At 36.1% G+C, this 23,612-nt stretch overlaps 1 long non-coding RNA gene and 1 other non-coding gene across 10 annotated transcripts; one reads left to right on the plus strand and one right to left on the minus strand.

Annotated features, from left to right (window-relative positions):
• Positions 1-5,215: 5,215 nt before the first annotated feature.
• LOC104086138 (uncharacterized) lies at positions 5,216-23,296 on the minus strand. Of its 9 annotated transcripts, none has more exons than XR_011411969.1 (9): positions 23,067-23,296; positions 21,877-22,085; positions 21,613-21,779; positions 21,255-21,523; positions 20,512-20,790; positions 19,816-20,427; positions 5,906-6,115; positions 5,711-5,795; positions 5,216-5,639 (listed from the first exon to the last, which is right to left on the minus strand). It is a non-coding gene; the product is annotated as an uncharacterized lncRNA (long non-coding RNA). The 9 variants fall into 9 exon arrangements; XR_011411968.1 differs by having other exon boundaries at positions 5,711-5,803; XR_011411973.1 differs by lacking the exon at positions 5,711-5,795 and having other exon boundaries at positions 5,216-5,460; positions 19,816-20,175; positions 20,277-20,427; positions 23,067-23,295.
• On the plus strand, positions 16,955-17,061 carry LOC117274174 (small nucleolar RNA R71). The gene has a single exon (XR_004504261.1). It is a non-coding gene; the product is annotated as a small nucleolar RNA R71 (small nucleolar RNA).
• Positions 23,297-23,612: the final 316 nt, after the last annotated feature.

Raw genomic sequence — 23,612 nt, forward strand, 5'->3', positions numbered from 1 at the left:
GAAGTAATTTTGGCCCAAGAGGTATAAATGTCGGGTTATTGACACTACGTGGCAACTTAACCTTGTAAATGGCATTAAAAACACAGTTTATGAGTATTGGCACTCGCTAGCCCAAATTCACTTTTCAACTTAAAAAAATAGTATCTTATAACTAAAAACAATTATACCAATTTCCAAAATTCTATCGTGACTTACACTACAAAAAAAATGCTCAATAGCGAAGGAAAAACTGATCCCTAAAAGTAAGGAATTGGTCCCAAATGGTCAATAGCGATCAGCTAATCTGGTCCTTATAGATTCCGTCGCTAAAGGTCATTAAGGACGAGATAGGGTGCTGGTCGCTACAATTGTTTCGCGACCAGTTTAAAACTAGCCCTTAACTGATTTTTAAGGATTATGTTTCTGGTGCCTATTTGCATATTTTAGGGACTAAATTCCTGGTCCTTAAAATATTTTCGCGACTAGTTTAAATGTGGACGCTAAAACGTTTCACGACCAGTTAGAAGCTGGCCGTTATATCTTTTCGGAGAAGTTTAAAGCTGGTCCCTAAGTCGAACAGGTCAGCACAACAAAGCTACAGATTTAGCAACCAAATTTTCTACTCCTAAAAGGGATTTAAGGACTACCCGTCTAGTCCCTAAAGAAACAAGTCACAAGTCCCTAAATCACATTCAATTTGCAACTAGAAAATCGGGAATATTAATATATAGATGATGTTACTTTCATAAAATAATACCAAAAATGATCAACATCAGTTAGTTGCACCGTACATCAATGATGTAAGCTAGTCACAATATTGTGTTCTTAAATATTTAGCAAAGAACTACATATCACTAATATCCCTTGATTGTAATGTAAAATTTTCTTGAAATTCTCAGCAAAATGATAGTTAATCTGTATGTCGTCAAAAATCTGCTTCTAGTAAACTTCAATATCCAAAATCTATAGAAAATAAGAAATTTCAGTTAGAAAAACTATATATAACAGTGTAGACGGAATGTTATCACAGTAAGTATGGGAATTGACAAAAAAAAGAGTAAGTTTAATAGGTATGGAAGTGCATAATTTAGGTGATAGAGACCTCTCTAGAAATAAACCCAAGGTAGCTCTAGCTTAGAGAATGACTAAAAGATGTCAAAAAAAAAAAAAAAACAGTAGCAGATGAACTACCATTCACTTGTTCCTATCCTTGCTTATGAGAAGAGAACCTAAAATGTATATTCATGTACTTGGATATTCGTAGGCATTTACTTTTGTTCTTGATGTTTATGTTTTGATAGTAAGCTAAAGTTTGGAAAAGCAAAACTTGTGTATCTTCTAGCTATTCTCTTGATTGTTTATTGGCAATTTAGGAATCATCTTGCATGGAAATAACTGAATGTTATTATATGTTATTACAGTGTAGGGGTGGCAACTGGGTCGGGCTCGGTCCTAAGTGGGCTTCGCGGGCCCGGTCCTAAGTGGGCCGATCCTATGCGGTCCGGTCCTAAACGGTCCTGTGCTTCGCGGGCTTATTGCTGGAACCGGCTCGGGACCGGGACCACGAACTAACGGGTCCGGGTTTAGTGGGCCGGTCCCAGTCCGGTCCCGGGCCCAAACAGGCCTAAACGGGCCCAACATAAACTTTCTCTTTTTAATTTTTTTTTTATAGAAGTTAGAGAAAAAAATAGCAATAAAGATATATAAGCTATATTCGATTTATATACTATATATACATCTTAAAATATATATATATACTATATATATATATATATATATATATATATATATATATATATATATATATATATATATATATATATATATATATATATATATATAGTTATATAGTTATATACACACTTTACTATATATACATAGTATATTCAATATACTATAGTATATATACATATATATATATATATAAGCTTATATATATATACTATACTATACTATATATACATCTTAAGATATATAAGCTATATTCGATTTATATACTATATATACATCTTAAGATATATATATATATATATATATATATATATATATATATATATATATATATATACATACACACACAGTATACTATATATACATAGTATATAAGTCATATTCTATAGTATACATCTTAAGATATACTATATATACATCTTAAGATATATATATATATATATATATATACACACACTATACTATATATACATCTTATATATATACACACCATACTATATATACATAGTATATAAGTCATATTCGATAATATACATCTTAAGATATATATAATATATATAGTAAGATGTATATATATTATAGTATATATATATATATATATACACACACTATACTATATATACATCTTATATATATACACACCATACTATATATACATAGTATATAAGTCATATTCGATAATATACATCTTAAGATATATATAATATATATAGTAAGATGTATATATATTATAGTATAGTATAGTGTATACCATTTATACAACTTAAGATATATAAGCTATATTCGATATACATATATATATATAAGCTTATATATATATACTATACTTTGTATACATCTTAAGATATATAAGCTATATTCGATTTATATACTATATATACATCTTAAGATATATATATATATATATACACACACACTATACTATATATACATAGTATATAAATCATATTCGATAATATACATCTTAAGATATATATAATATATATAGTAAGATGTATATATATTATAGTATAGTATAGTATATACTATATATACAGCTTAAGATATATAAGCTATATTCGATATATTCGATATACATATATATATATAAGCTTATATATATATATATATATATATATATATATATAGCTTATATGTATACGAAACGATACTATAATATATATACATCTTACTATATATAAGCTATATTCAATTTATATACTATATATACATCTTAAGATATACTATATATACATGTATATCTACTATATATATCTAGTATATCTAGTATACTATATATATATAGTATATCTTAAGATGTATATATAGTATAGTATATATAGTATATCTTAAGATGTATATATAGTATATCGAATATAGTTTATATATCTTATGAGATGTATATATAGTATAGACTATAGTATAGTATAAATATAAGCTTATATGTATACTATACTATACTATAATATATATACATCTTACTATATATAAGCTATATTCGATTTATATACTATATATACATCTTACGATATACTATATATACATGTATATCTACTATATATATCTAGTATATCTAGTATACTATGTATATATAGTATATCTTAAGATGTATATAGTATAGTATATATAGTATATCTTAATATGTATATATATCTTAAGATGTATATATAGTATAGTATATATAGTATATCTTAAGATGTATATATAGTATATCGAATATAGTTTATATATCTTATGAGATGTATATATAGTATAGACTATAGTATAGTATAAATATAAGCTTATATGTATACTATACTATACTATAATATATATACATCTTACTATATATAAGCTATATTCGATTTATATACTATATATACATCTTAAGATATACTATATATACATGTATATCTACTATATATATCTAGTATATCTAGTATATCTAGTATACTATGTATATATAGTATATCTTAAGATGTATATAGTATAGTATATATAGTATATCTTAAGATGTATATATAGTATAGTATATATAGTATATCTTAAGATGTATATATAGTATATCTTAAGATGTATATATAGTATATCGAATATAGTTTATATATCTTATGAGATGTATATATAGTATAGACTATAGTATAGTATAAATATAAGCTTATATGTATACTATACTATAATATATATATATCTTACTATATATAAGCTATATTCGATTTATATACTATATATACATCTTAAGATATACTATATATACATGTATATCTACTATATATATATAGAGTATATCTTAAGATATATATATAGTATAGTATATATAGTATATCTTAAGATGTATATATATTTTAAGATGTATATATATTATAGTATATATAGTATATCTTAAGATGTATATATAGTATATCGAATATAGTTTATATATCTTATGAGATGTATATATAGTTTAGACTATAGTATAGTATAAATATAAGCTTATATATATATACTATACTATACTATAATATATATACATCTTACTATATATAACCTATATTCGATTTATATACTATGTATACATCTTAAGATATACTATATATACATGTATATCTATTATATATATCTAGTATACTATGTATATATAGTATATCTTAAGATGTATATGTAGTATAGTATATATAGTATATCTTAAGATGTATATATAGTATAGTATATATAGTAAGTATATATAGTATATCTTAAGATGTATATATAGTATATCGAATATAGTTTATATATCTTATGAGATGTATATATAGTATAGACTATAGTATAGTATAAATATAAGCTTATATGTATACTATAATATATATACATCTTACTATATATAAGCTATATTCGATTTATATACTATATATACATCTTAAGATATACTATATATGATGGGGTATTTATAGTTGAAAATAGGAAAAAAGTGTAATTATAAAAAGTTTGGGATTAAAACAAAGTTGAGGGGTTAAATGACTATTTTTGACAGCCCAACGACTATTTTTGACAGTCCAAAGTTTTTTTTTTTTTTAAAAAAAAAAAATTAAAAAATAGCCGTTGGGCGCTAGGCCCGCTAAGGGGACAGGGCCGGTCTCGGGCCCTGCGGACCAAACGGTCCGGGACCGAACCAGGCCCGCTAAAATCGGACCAAATGGTCCTGGCCCGTTTAGTCGTTTGGCCCGTCTGGCCCGCGGTCCTGGGCCGGTCCCGGGCCTGGACCGGCCCACTTGCCAGGCCTATTACAGTAGCAAACTTTATTGCCTATTTTGAGGTCATCCAATATTAAACAAGAAAGTTCACTTTTAACAACCACTATGGGTTATCGAACTCCAGTATGGATTATCGAACTTCAACCACTAGCGAACATTAAGAAACCAGTAATACGATTAATAACTATGCCCAAGCAGCAAATTCGTAATCAACAGAAGAATAAATTTCGTAAATGATATATAATAACATACACTTAAATCAATTCTTTTAGTCATTCTCCTGAATTGGAGGCTGGAAATTAGTTTGTTGCGCTAATACTAATTCTTTTAATTGCCTCAATTCTCTCATCTCATTTTCGAAATTAGACAGACGATCCTTCAAAGACTGGTTTTCATTTTTCGTTGAACGTAGCTTAGCCAATAATTCAGTTTTTGAGGCAGTTCCACCTTTCAAATCTTTCGCCTTTAATCCACCCCCAAAGCCAAATACATGACTACGACTTTGAGGTACAAAGCATTTTTCTACAATCTCTATGTTAGGAAGTGACGGTTCAGACTGCACCAATTCTTGGATTTGAGCCTATAAAATATATAGAGAAATTTTTGTCAGATCCCATAATAACTAAAAGTAAACAAACATGTTCAATTAACCAAACGCATATGTTTCTCGATTATTTCAGGATCGACAAGTATGTTATTCTTCTTGCGAGTCTCGAAGAAAATAGTTGCCAAATCTGGTGGTTTGCCATCTTTTTCGCCCTTTACATAAAAGTAAATATGTCAAATAAAGTCTCGTCAATATTAAGAAAAAATAGATTTTATGATAACACCTTTTAATAAATAATCTCTCTAATTGGCTTGCTACCAATATGATGAAGCATCTTCAACTTAGTTCTATTTTCTGCATTCCTGTTACTTCTCGCCTATATTTGAGTGACAACATTAAATTCAAATTCTATAAATAAATTATCAATTAAAAGATCATTGTATAAAATAAAATTACATAATTAGGTATAATGTCAAACCTGAAAACTTTCTGTAGAAAAATGTTCGTTTACCAACAACTTTCATTGTTTCTTGTCTACCCCCTTGGGCACATTCTTAAGAACCTCTTGGATTGGCTTACCCTTCACATATTTTACATGCAAGTGTCATCTCCATTTGTTCTATAACTCTTTCATCCATCCCAAAATATGATCGCGATGAATATCCATGTCATCACTCTCAAATTTATCCTGCAATACATCAAACATAGATTGATATCCAATATCATCACAGAAACTCCATGTGATAGAAGAAAACATAGTTCTACAATGAGGCTTGAATTAATAAATACCTTAGCTTTATTTCAATTTTGAGAATTTAAAACATAGAACATGCATCATCAGTAACTACGTCATCAACTGGTGCACCAGTAGCAACAACAACATCAACAACTGGTGCACCAGCAGTAGCTACCTGCTCAATCTGTTGAATACCTATCAATATGCTTGGGGTACCCGATCTTCATTTTCATCTTGATTCAATGCCACATTTTCACCAACCAGATGGTAGACTGAAATTATACAGGTGTCTTCTGATCACGACCAACTATGCCTTATTAAAAGGAATAAGCGGTCGTTGCAAATATATTCCAGCTAATAAGTCCGGAATCGAATCCCACAAGGAATTAACCTATCAATCATAACTACTAGACTCGCACGAACTCACGTAATCAATCTTCAAAAATATTTAAGTGACAATTTGGATGTTTACTAACTAAATATTTTGTAATGAAAGTGCAACAATTAATAACTAACAACTACGGGTTGTAGACAAGAATTGGAATGATCTAAAGTTGTGATTTCTCCTATTGTCGGAATCTTTTTCGCTACGTTTTCTATAAATTTGCCTAACCTTTCTCTATCGATCATGAGTACTCTGATTGTCGTAACTCTCTCCCGAGTAATTACTATAATTTACTAGACATACTCTCCTGAATTACGCTAGCTAGCATTAATTACGGCTTACTCGGATCGCACCAAGGTTTCGTTATCCCTAATCCCACCTTTAAACCCTTCGTATTGATCTCTCATATACGTTAGGAGTGATGTTGTTCAACAACTACCTAAATATGCACTCTCTCACGAGTAATACACACTAAATAGGCACAGTCGATTGAGAGCCCCTTCAATCAACAACAATAATAATATAGTTGAACAAATAGAGAAAATACTACGAAAAATCTATATTAACGTAACAGGAAAATCATCCTCCAATAGGTTCCATCAAAACCCTAGATTATGAGTTTACCTATTCATACTCATAATCACAATATCCAAAAGTATTTTACATAATTAAATTACAAAGTAAGGATAAAGAGATGTAGAAATCGATGAGTCTGACTCCCAACGGTTGTTCGACGAGCTATCCTTGCCTCTGGTTGCAAAAGAACTCAAAAGTGGTAATTTTTAGGTCTATTTATATGTGTAGGAAAAGACCTAAACGTGTAGGCCAAGTCCTAGTCAAACCCGGAGACGAAATAAGTCTTCAAAGCTCGGAATGTGCACGCCCAGACTTGGCCTCGCGAGGCATAACGCCTGGTGGACCTCTCCCCAGGCCTGGCATCGCCAGGTATAAGGCGTGCTCGATTTCGCCTACTGCCTCGCTTCGCTAGGTCTCTCGCCAGCTACAAGCTTGGCGTCGCCAGGTATCTCACCAGCTACAAGCCTGGCGTCGCCAGCTTCTCCTATTCAACTTCTCCCACGCACGCTTTCGACTTGTAAGTATCCTTTCTTCTCTACTTTCATCTCCAATTCAAATACACATAAAATAGACTCCGTTACGCACAATTAAAGTGTAGTTTATCATTAAAGCATATAAAATACAAGGAAAATAATATACGAAACTATGAAATTATAGCCACACATCAATACCCCACACTTAAACATTGCGCGTCCTCGCGCAATCAAACCACACTTACAGACACAACCTCACTAAGAAATTCCCATAACTCATTACAATAAGAATATTTAAAATAGTCTAAGCACTAAGGTGTAACATCCTCGCCTCAAGATTTGACTCACAAATACCATGACTTGTTCACAATTCACTTACTTACTCCAACATGGAGGTCAACGACGTTACCTTTCCTTTATGAATCACGTGCCCTCAGCCAACAAAGAGCTCAGTTCCACACATAATGAATTTTAAGAGCGTATGAACTCAAGATAGGCAAAAAACTCACTCGCTCTTAGAAATAACATTCATATGCCACAAATGATGCACCATAGGCTTGCCCATACTGTAATACTCTACTAATCGAGTTTATTTAGTCTAAGATCAAGTAGGACTTTGATTGGTTGTAATGTAGGCTGCGGGTCGGGTATGATACATTTGGATATAAGTGACTACATCTCCCTTAAGCACTTTAATACATACACTTTAACATTCAAGCCCATACTTATGTCAAACCAAAACTCCATCTTAACTTTACTTTATATTACCCCCCCCCCCCCACACACACACACGCACACACTTCTTTAAGCACCATTATATCACTAGCCACCACCATCAAGAATTATTTTTCATACAATATAGCTATTATCATTTTTTAAGTGTTGTGCACCTTTCTTCTTATTTCAATTGTTCCACTCAAAAGCCAACCCACCACCCCACTTTAACTTTTTCATACTTTATCACAATTCAAGTGCTCATAAGATGTGACAAGGTTCGAATATATGGTCGATTCAAATAAAGGGGTACGACTTGTAATGTGGTTACCAAAGAAACAGGATTATAGGCTCAAAGGGGTTAACTACGATACATAACTTTTAGGTGGGTAAACTATATATATATCTGGCTTAACAAAGAAACGCCTATATCACTTCTCAGACTGAACAAGACTACTATTTTGCTTTGCACACACACACAGGGCAAGTTCTAGACATCAAATGCAATGCACAGAATACATACAAACCTCACACATACATGGCTCATAATTCACTTAGGATTGGTTTTACCACGACACTCCAATCAAAGCAGTTAAGCAAAATTAAGAATCTACAATTTAAGATACTTATACTAGATTCAAAAACCGAGTCTAAGCGTCACAACCGTAGTACTAGCTATTCTCAAGGCATAACAAAGCTAAAAGAAATTTCTGCCATTAAATGCATAGCCCCGTGGTTCCTACTCCTAAAAATTAAAACTAACTCTATCCGGTTCAACTAAAAACCCTTGGAAAAGAACCGTAGCCCAAAGAAAAATCAAGGGGGAATTACTACACTACCTAAAAAAAATCTTTTTGGTATTTTTCTCTAAACTTATTTCCCTCAAGAAAACTGTCTAGCAGATCCATCGTCGGGAAGAGTCCAATTTTTTTATATATATATATATATATATATATATATATATATATATATATATATATATATATATTAACTAAAACAAATCACTAAAACAAATTCACTAAAACAAATTCTTAAAACAAATAACTAAAATAATTATCTAACGAAAACGCCACTTGCTAAAACAACAAAAACAAGCAACTACAAGTAATTTTTACATGTCCCCACCCCACACTTAGATCATGCATTGTCCTTAGTGCATGCACAAATTGACAAAACAAGAAAAATGAGTAGGGTGCAAGGAAACTCCCTGATCAAACAGCGTCCTCATCCTCTGAGGCTTTCCACTCTTCATCCTGCGCTTCTTCCTTATCATCATCAGACTGCTCCGGCTCGGCCTCAGACTGTTCAGGTGTATTGATATTCTCATCATCGAGGAGTCTGTATCCATCACCTATCCCAACCAGCTGTTGGGCATGAGCATTGAGCGGGTACCGCTGCTCCACTAATGTCCTCTCCTCAGTTGTGGCCGGCCGACCCCCTATCCTCAGCTGAAAAACCATCATCCTATAGAGATGGGCCATAAAACTATCATCACGAGCATTGCGCTTGGCACATGTCAAAGATGTCATGGCAGTCTCTTCTTTCAGCCAAAGACTAGTGATGTCCGTTTGCCGTAGGGGCTGATCGATGGTGTGGTCAAACTCTGGCTCCTCCGCAACCTCCTTGTGTCTTAAGAACTGAGTTAAAAAATTGGCAAATGGCATTCGATCGACCTTCTTACTCGTTCTGACTAAAAATATCTGGTAGCGGATCAGATGACCCACATTCACCCTTTGACCCATCATGAGGAAGTAGAGCGCACAGGTCCTCTCACGGCTAATAAGCGTGTAATGATTTCACTGTAGGATCTATGCATTTATCAGTTTAAGCCACAATTGAGCCTCCGTCCTCATCTTCTTCTTGGGGAACCTCTTGTGCCAATTTGTTTTCTTATCCCCGACCCATGCTGCCGTAGATTCGACACCACAAATCGTGTGTCTCAGCTCTCTATATGTAGGTCAGCAAATGAAGTGGTCCAATGGCTCCACATGAACATCCGGAACACCTAAAAAGTTACATATGGCCATGGCTGAAAAATCTATCAATCGTCCACGAATCGGCACCATCTGTTCAGTATTCTGCGGATCAAACCCTGCATAGAATTCCCAGACTAGATTGAGATTAATGTCCCTTGTGTTCTTGAATACATAGCTCAACCCCAAATTCTGAATGCCCCTCCAAATTGCCTGATACTTTGCTTTCAAGCTGCGTTCATGGACAGCTGCTTCCAGGTGTACATGTTTAGGTCTACAGTGCCTGTACCAATCTTAGTATGCGAGGGTATGCTGTTGATGCCAAACTCCCGTTGGCCTTGGGGTTGTAAACACATGGCTGCTACCACTGCCATAGCTTGTGCTCCACTTAGACTGGAGGTAGCTTCCCCCCTTTTTCTCTTCTTTGGGGAGGTGCGGAGGTCTCCTTTGCTTTAGCGGAGCAGTGGAAGTAGCCTTTCCTTTGCCTGTGCCTTTTCTCAGAGGCATCTTCGTTCATACACAAGTAATCAATAATCAGTTAAAACTGTATTACACATTACACACATAGTCTTTCCCAACTTTCTGAGGTTACTCAGACTTCACCTCATATTTTCTTAATATTAGAATCAAACAACACATAGGCTTCCCTTGAGCCACCCCACACTTAAGATTTTAATGTGCTGCACGACTACACAACACTAGTCTATTAATCCCGGAGACTTGGGCTCCAATGGGGACAAGGAATGCCATTGAGGCATTATAGCAAACACTTAGCATGCAACAAGTGCCATGGGAGTGCTTATAAGGGTGAAGGATTGCCTCACCCTCCCAAATCGGCTTGGGAGTTCCGTACTACCACATGTTCATACAATCGCAGCACCATTCCTATGGGGTTCATGGGGTTGGTACATATAAACACAATACTATAATAAAGAACAACCACAACATTTGTGTGTAATTGCATACCTTGACCCAACTCAAAATTGCAAGGAAAAGAGATAAGAATCATACCTTAGAAGCTTGTGAGAGGAAGGATCTGCCTGAATATTCGCTGGTGAGTGTGAACAAAATAGCAGGACTAAGCTTGACTTCAATGGGGATGGGAGAGCTAACAATGGAAGTGTGCTGGTGGGGGAAATTTTGTGCAGTGCGTTTGTTTGTGAGCAGCGCTGGTGAGCAGTGTGAATTTAGGATTTTTCTTTGGAGTTTTATGTGTGTTTGGTTTAGGGTTTTACTAAAAAAAAAATGAAAAAAGAACTTACCTGGTGACGCTCAACTCGCGTAAGACCTCGCGAGGCCAGCTCTAAAGCCAGCCTGTGATCACGATGCACGAGGCTAAGCTCACGGTTCTTCTGGCCCCAACCCACGCGATGCCAGGCATAACACCTGCTGCTCCGGGCCTCAACCCACGCGAGGCGAGCTATTTCGCCAGCTCCACTTCGCCTCAAGCCTCACGAGGCGAGCTCCCTCGCTTGGTCTTCTTCATGCGCCGCTTAATGATCTGCTCGACTTGCCCAAAATCACCTGCAAACTTGTTAGTACCTAAAAACGAAAAGAAATATTATAACTACACTAAAAATCAACTACGAATTAGGTTGCCTCCCAATGAGCACCTTAGTTAACGTCGCGGCACAACGAATACAATATTACAACATTATAATAGGTTGCCTCCCATGAAGCGCCTAATTTAACGTCGCGGCACGATGCAGGTAATTGCACTTAAGGCTCGCTTAACCTTGGTGGCTCGAGCAAATGAGTCACCGACACTACTTTCGCGTCATCCATGCCCAAATAATGTTTTAACATATGCCCATTGACTCTGAACGTGTGAGAGTCATTTTCCGCAGCAATATCTACAGCAATATCTACGGCACCAGTGGGGTGAATCTCTACCACACAAAATGGTCCTAACCATCTTGACTTTAATTTGCCCGAAAATAACCTCAATCTTGAATTGTATAGCAATACCATATCTCCGGGTTTAAAACTCCGCTCAAGAATATTTTTGTCATGCATCATCTTCATTCTCTCCTTGTATAGTCTTGTGCTCTCAAAAGCGTAGTAGTAAAACTCATCAAGCTCGTGCAACTCTGTGACTCTACTTGTGCATGCGGCTTCTATATCAAGATTTAGCTGCCTCAATGCCCACAAAGCTTTATGATGCAACTCCACTAGTAACTGACACGCCTTCCCAAATACTAATTTGTATGACGACATGCCGATCGGAGTTCTGAAAGCGGTATGATAGGGCCAGAGTGCATCATCTAACTTTCTCGCCCAATCCGTTCTTGTAGCATTCACAGTCTTTGTCAAAACACTCTTTATTTCTATGTTCGAAACTTTCACTTGCCCACTCGTTTGTGGATGATATGGGGTGGCAACCTTATGGCGTACCTCATACTTTTCTAACAACTTTGCGAAGGCTCGATTACAGAAGTGAGTGCCTCTGTCACTGATTTTTGCCCTTGGAGTGCAAAATCGGGTGAATATATTCTTTCTCAAAAAAACAATTACCAACTTTGCATCATTTGTAGGGAGCGTTGCAACCTCCACCCATTTGGACACGTAGTCCACAACTACGAGTATGTACTTGTTGCCATATGAGCTGACAAAAGGCCGCATGAAATCGATTCCACATACATCAAACACTTCTACCTCCTGAATTGGGTTCATAGGCATCTCATGTCGGCGGGAAATATTCCCAGTTCGTTGGCATTCGTCACAATCTTCACCCATAAGTGTGCATCTTTGAACAATGTCAGCCAGTAGAAGCCCGACTCCAGCACTTTCGCAGCTGTCCTTACTCCCCTGAAGTGGCCACCATATGGTGACGCATGACAATCCTGCAAAATAGAAGAATGGTATATCTCGGGGATACATCTCCGGATCATGTTATCAACACAAATCCTGAACATATAAGATTTATCCCAATAATACATGCGACAGTCACAAAAGAACTTTTCCTTTTGAACAGAGAAAGGTCATACGGAACAATACCGCTTGCCAGGTAGTTTGCAATGTATGCATACCATGGCGCTACCTCAAGGCTCGTGGCTAGTAGTTGTTCATCCGGGAAAGTCTCCACAATCTCTCCCCCCTCAGCCTTCTCTTCGGCTCCTTCCAACCTAGACAAGTGATCAGCCACTTGGTTCTCCATTCCCTTTCGGTCACGGATTTCCAAGTCAAATTTTTACAGCAGTAACACCCATCGAATCAGGTGCGGCTTTGACTCCTTCTTATCAAATAGGTACCTGAGAGCAGCATGGTCAGTATAAACAATTACCTTCGAGCCTATCAGGTATGACCTGAATTTATCAAATGCGAACACTACTGCTAGTATCTCCTTCTCGGTCACTGTGTAATTTAGTTGTGCACCACTCAAAGTTCAACTTGCGTAATATATTGGATGCATGACTTTGTATTTTCTCTTCCCAAGTATTTCTTCCACAGTATAATCGCTTGCGTCACACATCAGCTCAAATGGTTGCTCCTAGTCAGGTGCAACTATGATAGGTGTTGTCACCAGCCGCTTCTTTAATTCCTCAAAAGCCACCCTGTAGTGATCAGAGAACACAAAAGGGTGATCTTTTTCAAGCAATTTACACAAGGGGTTAGCAATTTTGGAAAATTCTTTTATAAACCGTCTATAGAACCCAGCGTGGCCAAGGAAACTTCTTATTGCTTTGACGGAAGTGGGTGGTGGAAGCTTTTCGATCAAATCAACCTTTGCATGATCTACCTCAATGACCTTACTCGACACTAGGTGCCCCAAGACTATACCTTCATGTACCATGAAATGGAACTTTTCCCAATTGAGCACCAGATTAGTCTAGACATATCTTTTCAGCACTCTTTTCAAACTCCTTAGGCAATCATCGAATGAGTCTCACACCACTGAAAAATCATCCATAAAGATCTCTATGATGTCCTCTACCATATTCGTGAAGATGGCCATCATGCACCTTTGAAATGTGGCAGGTGCATTGCATAGGCCGAACGACATCCTCTGGAAGGCGTAAACGCCATATGGACATGTGAATTATATTTTCTCTCTATCTTCCGGGGCATTATAGATTTGATTATACCCCGAGTATCCATCCAGAAAGCAAAAGTGGGACTTCCCGACCAATCTATCTAGCATTTGATCAATGAACAGCAAGGAAAAATGGTCTTTTCGGGTGGCCTTATTCAATCTTCTGTAGTCCATACAAATTTCCCATCTCGTGACTGTTCTTGTTGATATCAACTCATTGTTCTCGTTTTGCACTACAATCATCCCACCTTTCTTAGGCACACATTGAACTGGGCTGATCCAGTTGCTGTCGGAGATGGAGAAAATAATCCCCGCATCTAACCACTTTATCACATCCTTTTTCACAACTTCCTTCATGTTGGGGTTCAGCCTTCTTTGATGTTCTCTGGAAGGTTTATGGACATCTTCCAGTAGAATCTTATGCATACAGAAGGCCGGGTTGATCCCTTTAATGTCTGCAATGGTCCAACCAATTGCAGTTTTGCACTCACTCAATACCTGCAAAAGTTGTTCTTTCTGCAAATCTAACAAACCAGATGAGATAATAATAGGTAAAGTTGAGTTAGGTCCCAAGAAAGCATACCTGAGGTGAGGTGGTAGCGGTTTCAATTCCAACTTTAGTGGCTCTTCTATCGATGGCTTAGCTGGAGGAATATTTCTTTCTTCTAAGTGTAAAGGCTCAAATTCAAGCTCTCTTTTCCAAAACCCTTGGTCTTCAAGAGCCAACACCCACTCCGCCAAATCCTTTCTATTTACCTCATCTAAGTTCAAGAGACAGGCTGCTAGAGGGTCTTTAGAGTTCAAAGTCTCATCTTCCTCCTCCAAAATTACATCCATGACTTCTATTAGAGAGCAGTTAGCAAATTCACTTGGTCGCCGCATAGATTTCTGCACGTTGAATGTTATCTCTTCATCATTTAATCTCATTTTGAGCTCTTCAGTTTCACAGTAAATTAAAGCTCTCCCAGTGGCCAAGAATTATCTTCCCAAAATTATGGGAATCTCCTCGTCAACCGGCAGTCTAGCATGACAAAATCTGTTGTGAACACAAACTTCCCAACCTAGACTAATATATCATCAAGGATACCAGAGGGCCTCTTCACTGTCCGGTTGGCTAGCTGTAGTAATATGGACGTAGGTCTAGCTCTTCCTATGCCTAACCTTTTGTAGATAGCCAAGGGCATCAAGTTTATGCTTGCCCCTAAATCACACAACGCTTTAGCAAAAGCATAGATGCCTATCGTGTATGGGATTGTGAAATTCCCTGGGTCTGATAACTTCTCGGCTATGGGTCTCGTCACAACTGCACTAGAGCTTTGTGTCAATGTAACAGTGGACAGGTCTTGGAAGTTGAATTTTCGAGACATTAAATCGTTCATCATTTTGGCATACCCAGGCATCTCTCGTAATGCATCAATCAGTGGAATGTTCACATGTATTTGTTTCAACATCTCCATGAATTTCTTATATTGCTCGTCCTTCTGATATTTTGCTAATCTCTGTGGGAATAGTGCTGGAGGTCGCTTCTTTCCTGTGATTCGAGTTTTATCTTGCTCAGGAACTGCTTCTACTGTTGGTTCTTGTGCTACTTCAGTCTCCTTCACAATCTCTTTTTCTTTGCTTGTGCTATTTTGTGCATGTTGTACCATCACCTCAGTTAACCCTGTTGAATCATCAATCTCAATGGGTACTGGTACAAGTGTTTCAGTAGGTCGGCTTTTGCGAGCAATCTCTTGCTCCAGATCTAGGTCTCTACCATTTCATAGACTCACTGTCATAAATTGTTTCAGTCCCTAATCTTTTGGATTGATTTGTGTGTCTGCAGGTAACGACCCTTGGGGACGATTGTTTAGAGAAATAGAAATATGTCCTAATTGAACATCAATACCCTTTATCGATGATTCATGTGAGTCTACTCTCTCTTGCATTTTTTCAGAGGACCCAATCAGTTATTGCAACATTCTGTTGTTGCTGTCCAGCATTCCCTTAAGTTCAGTGAACCCATCATCTTGTCTCACAATCTGTTGTTGTTAAGGATGTTGATAAGCCAACTGTTGATTTTGCTGGTTGTAACCTTGTTGCCTTTGGTAAGGCACCACTTGACCCTATGGTCGCATAGCTCCAGGATTGTTGTTGTTAATGTACTGTTGTTGTGCTGGTCTATATTGTTTATTCTGTTGCCCTAATTCTTACCACCTTGCCTCTGTTCCCCATAGTTGTTCACATAATTCATATCTTCCTGATAGTGCTGGTTGTCACCTTCTGCACTCCACGAGCATGCATATGGTTGGTTAATGCATGGTGTACATAAGCCCCCATTAGTCGCATCAACTATGTGTACTTGCTACTTCTTGCATGATTCATCGATCTTCTGGGTGAGTATACTCATTTGTGTCATCAGAGTGGCCATATTTTCGGTTATAGAGTTATTTGGATCCAAAGCCATAGAGTGAACCACAGGAGTAATCGTAGAGTCTCTTGTCATCCATCCTGAGTTTTGAGCCATTTTATTGAGTAGGATCTTGCATTCTCTGAATGATTTGCTAAAAAATGCTCCACCCGCTCAAGCATCAACATTGGCCTTTAAGCTGTCTGTCAATCCCATGTAGAACCTCATTCCTCAACATTTGCTCTGGAATGCCATGATATGGACACTTAACCAGCATACCCTTGAACCTCTCCCACGTTTCTTGTAGTGTTTTTGTTGGTCTCTGCCTGAAGCTCAATATCTCATCAATTTGTTTGGCAGTCTTATTGGGTGGGTAGAACTTGTTTACAAATTGCTTGACTAATTCCTCCCAAGTAGTGATGGAGTTTATGGGGAGTGAATTAAGCCACGTCTGAGCCTCTCCCGTCACCGAAAATGGAAACAATAACAGCTTTATTGCTTCCAGTGTCACATTAGGTTGCCTTTGTGTGACACATATCGACAGAAAATTTTTTAGATGTTGCTGAGGATCTTCAATGTAAGACCCTGAAAACAGTCCCTTGTTCTACAACAAATGTAGCATATTATTTGTTATTTGAAATGATTTCGCTTGTATTTGAGGGACTGAAATTGCGGTTGTCAGATTTTCGGTGGTGGGTTGTGCCCAATCATACAAGGCTGCTTCTGGCATAAAAGGCGACACACCCTGATTGTTAGGGTCGTTCGCATTATTTCTGTTATTTGGATTTTCTATTACGTCATCTATGTCTAGTTCGATTCATTCTGTTGAGTTCTATTGTTGTTTGTCCTTATTGTTTGCACGATTCAATGCCTTGAAAACTTTTTCAGGATCTGATAAAGCTTCAAACAATTCACCAGTTTGCACGATTCAATGCCTTGAAAACCTTTTCAGGATCTGATAAAGCTTCAAACAATTCACCAGTTTTTGAGGAGTTCCTAGGCATGCACATGTAACACCCAAGACTACAAACGTTAAATTTTCAATGTATTTGGTTTAAAATGAAGAAAATTGACTAAACTAAGAATTCTAGCAATTCTTTTAGCTGCAATTAATACACCGTTAAATCCCTGGCAACGGTGCCAAAATTTGACCACACCCAACTATGCCTTATAAAATAAACTAATTGGTCGTTGAAAATATATTCAGGCTAATAATTCCGGAGTTGAATCCCACAGGGAATTAACCTATCAAACACAGCTACTAGACTCGCACGAACTCACGCAATCAATCTTCAGAAATATTTAAGTGACAATTTGGATGTTTACTAACTAAATATTATGTAATGAAAGTGAAACAATTAATAACTAACTACTACGGGTTGTAGACAAGAATTGGAATGATCTAAGGTTGTAATTTCCCCTATTGTCAGAATCTTTTCTACTATGTTTTCTATAAATTTGCCTAAGCTTTCTCTATCGATCATGAGCACTCTGACTGTCGTAACTCTCTCCCGAGTAATTACTATAATTTACTAGACATATTCTCCCGAATTACGCTAGCTAGCATTAATTACGGCTCACTCGGATCGCACCAAGGTTTCGTTATCCCTAATCTCACCTTTAAATCCTTCGTATTGATCCCTCATATACGTTAGGAGTAATATTGTTCAACAACTACCTAAATATGTACTCTCTACCGAGTAATACACACTAAATAGGCACAGTCGATTGAGGGCCCTTCAATCAACAATAATAATAATATAGTTGAATAAATAGAGAAAATACTACGGCAAATTTATATTAACGTAACAGGAAATCATCCTCCAATAGGTTCCATCAAAACGCTAGATTATGAGTTTAGCTACTCATACTCATAATCACAATATCCAAAGTATTTTGCATAATTAAATTACAAAGTAAGGATAAAGAGATGTAGAAATCGATGAGTCTAACTCCGAACGGTTGTTCCACGACCTATCCTTGCCTCCGGTTGCAAAAGTACTCAAAAGTGGCATTTTTAGGTCTATTTATATGTGTAGGAAAAGACCTAAACGTGTAGGCGAAGTCCTAGTCAAACTCGGAGATGAAATAAGTCTTCAAAACTCGGATTGTGCACGCCTAGACCTGGCCTCACAAGGCATAACGCCTGGTGGACCTCGCCCCAGGCCTGACGTCGCTAGGTATAAGGCCTGCTCGATTTCGCCTACTGTCTCGCCTCGCCAGGTCTCTCGCCAGCTACAAGCCTGGTATCGCCAGGTATCTTTCCAGCTACAAGCCTGGCGTCGCCAGCTTTTCCTATTTAACTACTCCCGTGCACGGTTTCGACTTGTAAGTATTCTTTTTTCTCTACTTTTATCTCCAATTCAAATACACATAAAATAGACTCCGTTACGCACAATTAAATTGTAGTTTATCATTAAATCATATAAAATGCAAGGCAAATAATGTACGAAACTATGGAATTATAGCCACACATCATTTTCAATGCTATAGACATCTGAGAAGCTCTTGCACAAGAAACAACTTAAGTGCAGCATACCATCAACCTCAATGCTCCTTCTCTTATGTCAGTCATTGTTTTTGCCAATTAGAGCTATTACACCTAGCCAGACTCACTCATGACACACAGACACAAGCTCGCAGCAGTAATTCTGGATCTTTGGAGTTGAATGCAATTTTGTAGTCAACATATCTTAACAGAGCTGTCCAACTTTGTGCACCTTTCTGGGCTTTTGCCAGTGCTATCTTCACTATGGCTTTCAGAGATTCTGTCAAAGCCATCATGAAGATACATTTGATGTACCTTACACCCTCTCTACTATGTTGTTGTATAACTGTATTTTTGTCATCGCACATAGGGAGCACTTATTTTCATTTGCATTTTAGGACCAATTGTAAAGGGAAGGAGTCCTTCCACCATAGGTCTATAGTTGATCGAACTTTGATTACACTTTATTTTTGTAAACCATTTTGATATATATAAAATGAACACTAAGCTCAATGCTTAGTGTAATTGCCAAAAACAAAAAAATAAAAAAACATAGTTAAGCACCAAGAATAGAATGAAAAGAGGAATCAAAGGAGAAATTGGAATATTCCATCCAGTTACCTTAACAGTTACCCACATGTGATTTAACTTTTCTTCCTTAATGCGATCCCACGATGATACTCCCAACGGACATATATTACGGCCACGAACTATTTTTCCCAAGTGCCTCAAAAATAGATTGCTATTCTTTCCAACTGTTCGGTTATTGTAAAATGCTACTTTTAGCTTCTCTCCAACTTCAAGTGATGCAACTTCTTTGCACTTATTAATTTCTCGAACCTTTTTTTACCTTTCCAGCAGTACATGAATCTACATTTGCTTAATTTATAAATGTTAGGAAATATTGTAAAAATGATAAACTTGTGATCAAATAGATTTGAGAAACCATACTTGTTTCAACTGTTTGGGTGGACTGCATAACTTGATCTATAGAAGGAGAAACTAGAATATCAGTTTGCATATTCTCCTTGTCATAAACCAAAGGATTTTTATTTATTGTTCGCAATCCTTGAGCGGCAGACATGCTAGAGTCTAATCATGTACTCTTAGAAGGTCTTGACATATTTTGACTAGCATAATGAGAATTCTGATGGAAGGATCGCTCCTCATTTTCAGACTCTTCAAATGAGCACATAGATCTAAGCTCTCACCCTCGTCCTTTCCCTAGAATACCTGGTGCAAAAAATCATATTACTAAAAATCTGGCATTAAATTAAATTCAATTCTAAAAAAAAGAATACATTTGACAAACCATACTTGTTTCAGATTTTTGGGTGGACTGCATAACTTGATCAATAGAAGGATAAAATGGAATATCAGTTTGCATATTCTCCCTGTCATGAACCAAAGGGTTTTAATTTATTGTTCGCAATCCTTGAGCGGCAGACATGGTAGAGTCTAATCTTGTACTCTTAGAAGGTCTTGACAGACTTTGACTAGCATAATGAAAATTTGGATGGAAGGATCGCTCTTCATTTTCAAACTCTTAAAATGAGCACATAGATCTAACCTCTCGCCTTCCTTTCCCTAGAGCACCTAGTGCAAGAAATCATAATACTAAAAAGTATGTTTATCATCTTATTAACTAAGAGCTTGTTGATTAGAATATGATGCAAATTAAAATATATCCTAATGGTCATGCGCAATCCAGTGTCATAATAATCTATATGGGTTTGATATGCTAAATTATCTTCTGTGTTTAACAAACTGCAGTTTTCACAAGATAGACACTTAAAGAAGTTAAAGGTTCCTAATGACCAACTTTGATGATATTAATTCAACTGAAACTTAATGGAAAATTAGCTTTCAGGTATGAAGTTGTTTATAAGTGCTACATAAGCTGGGAAAGAGTCATTGAATAAGGGGTACTTACACTCAATAAAGTGGGATCTACACTGGATATAGCAGCTAATATTGCAAATCAGAACTTACCAATTTCCAGTTATCATCAATTAAATTAAATTAAATTCTTAAAAATGAATAGATTTGATAAACCATACTTGTTTCAACTTTTTGGGTGGATTGCATAACTTGATTAACATAAGGAGAAAATGAAATATCAGTTTGCATATTCTCCTTGTCATGAACCAAAGGGTTTTTATTCACTATTCGCAATTCTTGAGCGGCAGACATGGTACTCTTAGAAGGTCTTGACATGCTTCGACAATTATAATGAGTATTTTGATGGAAGGATCGCTCTTCATTTTCAGATTCTTCAAGGGAGCACATAGATCTAAGCTCTTACCCTCGTCCCTTTTTCCTAGAGCACCTGGTGCAGGAAATCATATTAGTACAGGAAATCAAATCTAAATAATTACAAAATTGATTCTAAAAAAGAATAGATTTTAGAAACCGTACTTTCTGAATTTTTTTGGATGTATTGCATAACGTCATCAGTAGATGAAAAAGATGGAATATTAGTTTTCATATGCCCTTTCTCAAAAACCAATGGATTTTTTTCGTTGGTCCCATTCCAGACACCCCCAAAGAGCACATAGATCGAAGCCCTCGCCCTCGTCCCTTCGCTACAGCACATAGTATACGGAAATCATATTAGTAAAAAAATTAACACTAAAATTTAGGTGTACAAATTGATAACACAATATATTTGAAAAAATATACTCGTTTCAACAATTTGGTTGTACTGCATAACTTGATCAGTAGATGGAAAAAATGGAATATCTGTTCTAGATACCCCTAAAGAGCTCAGAGATTTAAGCCCTCTCCTTCGTCCCTTCCCTATAGCACCTGGTGCAACAAATGCATATTTGGTAGCAGCTTTCAAAGTGGATGCCACCTCATTTTCATTCTTTGATGGTTTCATATCAAACCTACAAAAAGAAATAAGACATTATAAAGGCAATATACCAACAAAAAAAAATCATATAATCAGAATGCATAACAATATGAATATGCTAATGGCATAAAGAGATACTTCACCTCAGTCGGTTCTTTTCCGTTTATTTTGTATAGGATTTTCTAAATCTACAACATCATCATCCATTTGTTGAAAAATCTCATAGGAATCACGAGGATGCGTCTTTCTTGCTACACACCAACCCTTGTTGGAATTATCATTAGCATAAAATACTTGAGATACTTGGTCCACTAATACAGAAGGCTCATTTGTTTTCAAAAATCTCTCCCAATTAACACTTACAATACCATATTCATGTGTTTTAATTCCTTTCTTTTTATCATACGCATCAAACCAATTACATCGAAACAAAGTCACTCTTCTTCCAGTGAATTGCAATTCAAGAACATCAGTTAAAACTCCATAGTAATCAATATTCTCACTATGAGGCTCAAAACATTGGCCTTATCAGAACATTACAAAGCTCAGCCTATATTCTCTTTGCCTTATTATTACTCACATTTGAGTCCCATTTGCTTGAAAGACAAAAAAAAGCAGAATCTATTCCATGACTAAATGTTGGGATATGCTGAACCAAATTATAAATCATACTGCATTCCTAATACGAGAAACCAATACCCATTTTTGGTGAAATTTTAGTTCTGGGGTGCTTGACATTCTCTGATATCCGATGATTTTATGAGCAACCAAACAACCCCTCTTTTGTACAAATTTCTCCTCACACAATAAATATTACCCAATTTTAAATCCAATAATCTCACTTTTATCACTCACATAAGAAAGATCAGTATTCAAAACAACCAATTACAGAAAACAACTAAAGAAACAAAAAATTGCAGAACCCTTTTTTTGATTTCTGATTCAATCGGGAAAAAAAAAGCACAAAGAAGAAAAACGAAACAGAACAGATTAAAGAGAAAGAAATTAAACTTACTCTTGTTTAGGCGGATAATCTAATGGTATAATTTGTGTAAAGTCTCTGGGAGAGAGATGAATTTTAGACACCAAAAAGTCTAGTCGTGTATTTAAAAGATAAAATCGCATATTAAAGACCAAAAAAATTGTCATCCCTATAAGTACACTTTTAGGGACCATATTTAAAACTTGTCGGTAAATGCTGGTCCCTAATAAGGCTTTTTCATGTAGCGTTAACTCTATCAAAAAATCAAGTCCAAAAGTCATCCAAGATTCTGCTGTGAACCAACCCAAACCCAAAGTTCTGTCGTGACCCAACCACCTTCTTCTCATCATGTCTCCCTCCCCCTCTATCTCTCATCGAGTTAGAGTACAAAGGCATACGCTATCAACGAGAAAGCTTAAAAACCCCATTATTAAAGTGTGAAAGATGAGATTCTAAAGTTTGAAATTTAAAAAGTATTGTAAAATATAACTGGGTATTGTTGCAATAGCTTAACAACATCTCTGAGAATAAAAATTTTGAGATAGATTTGCTGACTTTTAGATTGAAAACTCGAGTTTC

The sequence above is a fragment of the Nicotiana tomentosiformis genome, chromosome 11 (assembly GCF_000390325.3).
Source record: "Nicotiana tomentosiformis chromosome 11, ASM39032v3, whole genome shotgun sequence".
Taxonomy (NCBI): domain Eukaryota; kingdom Viridiplantae; phylum Streptophyta; class Magnoliopsida; order Solanales; family Solanaceae; genus Nicotiana; species Nicotiana tomentosiformis.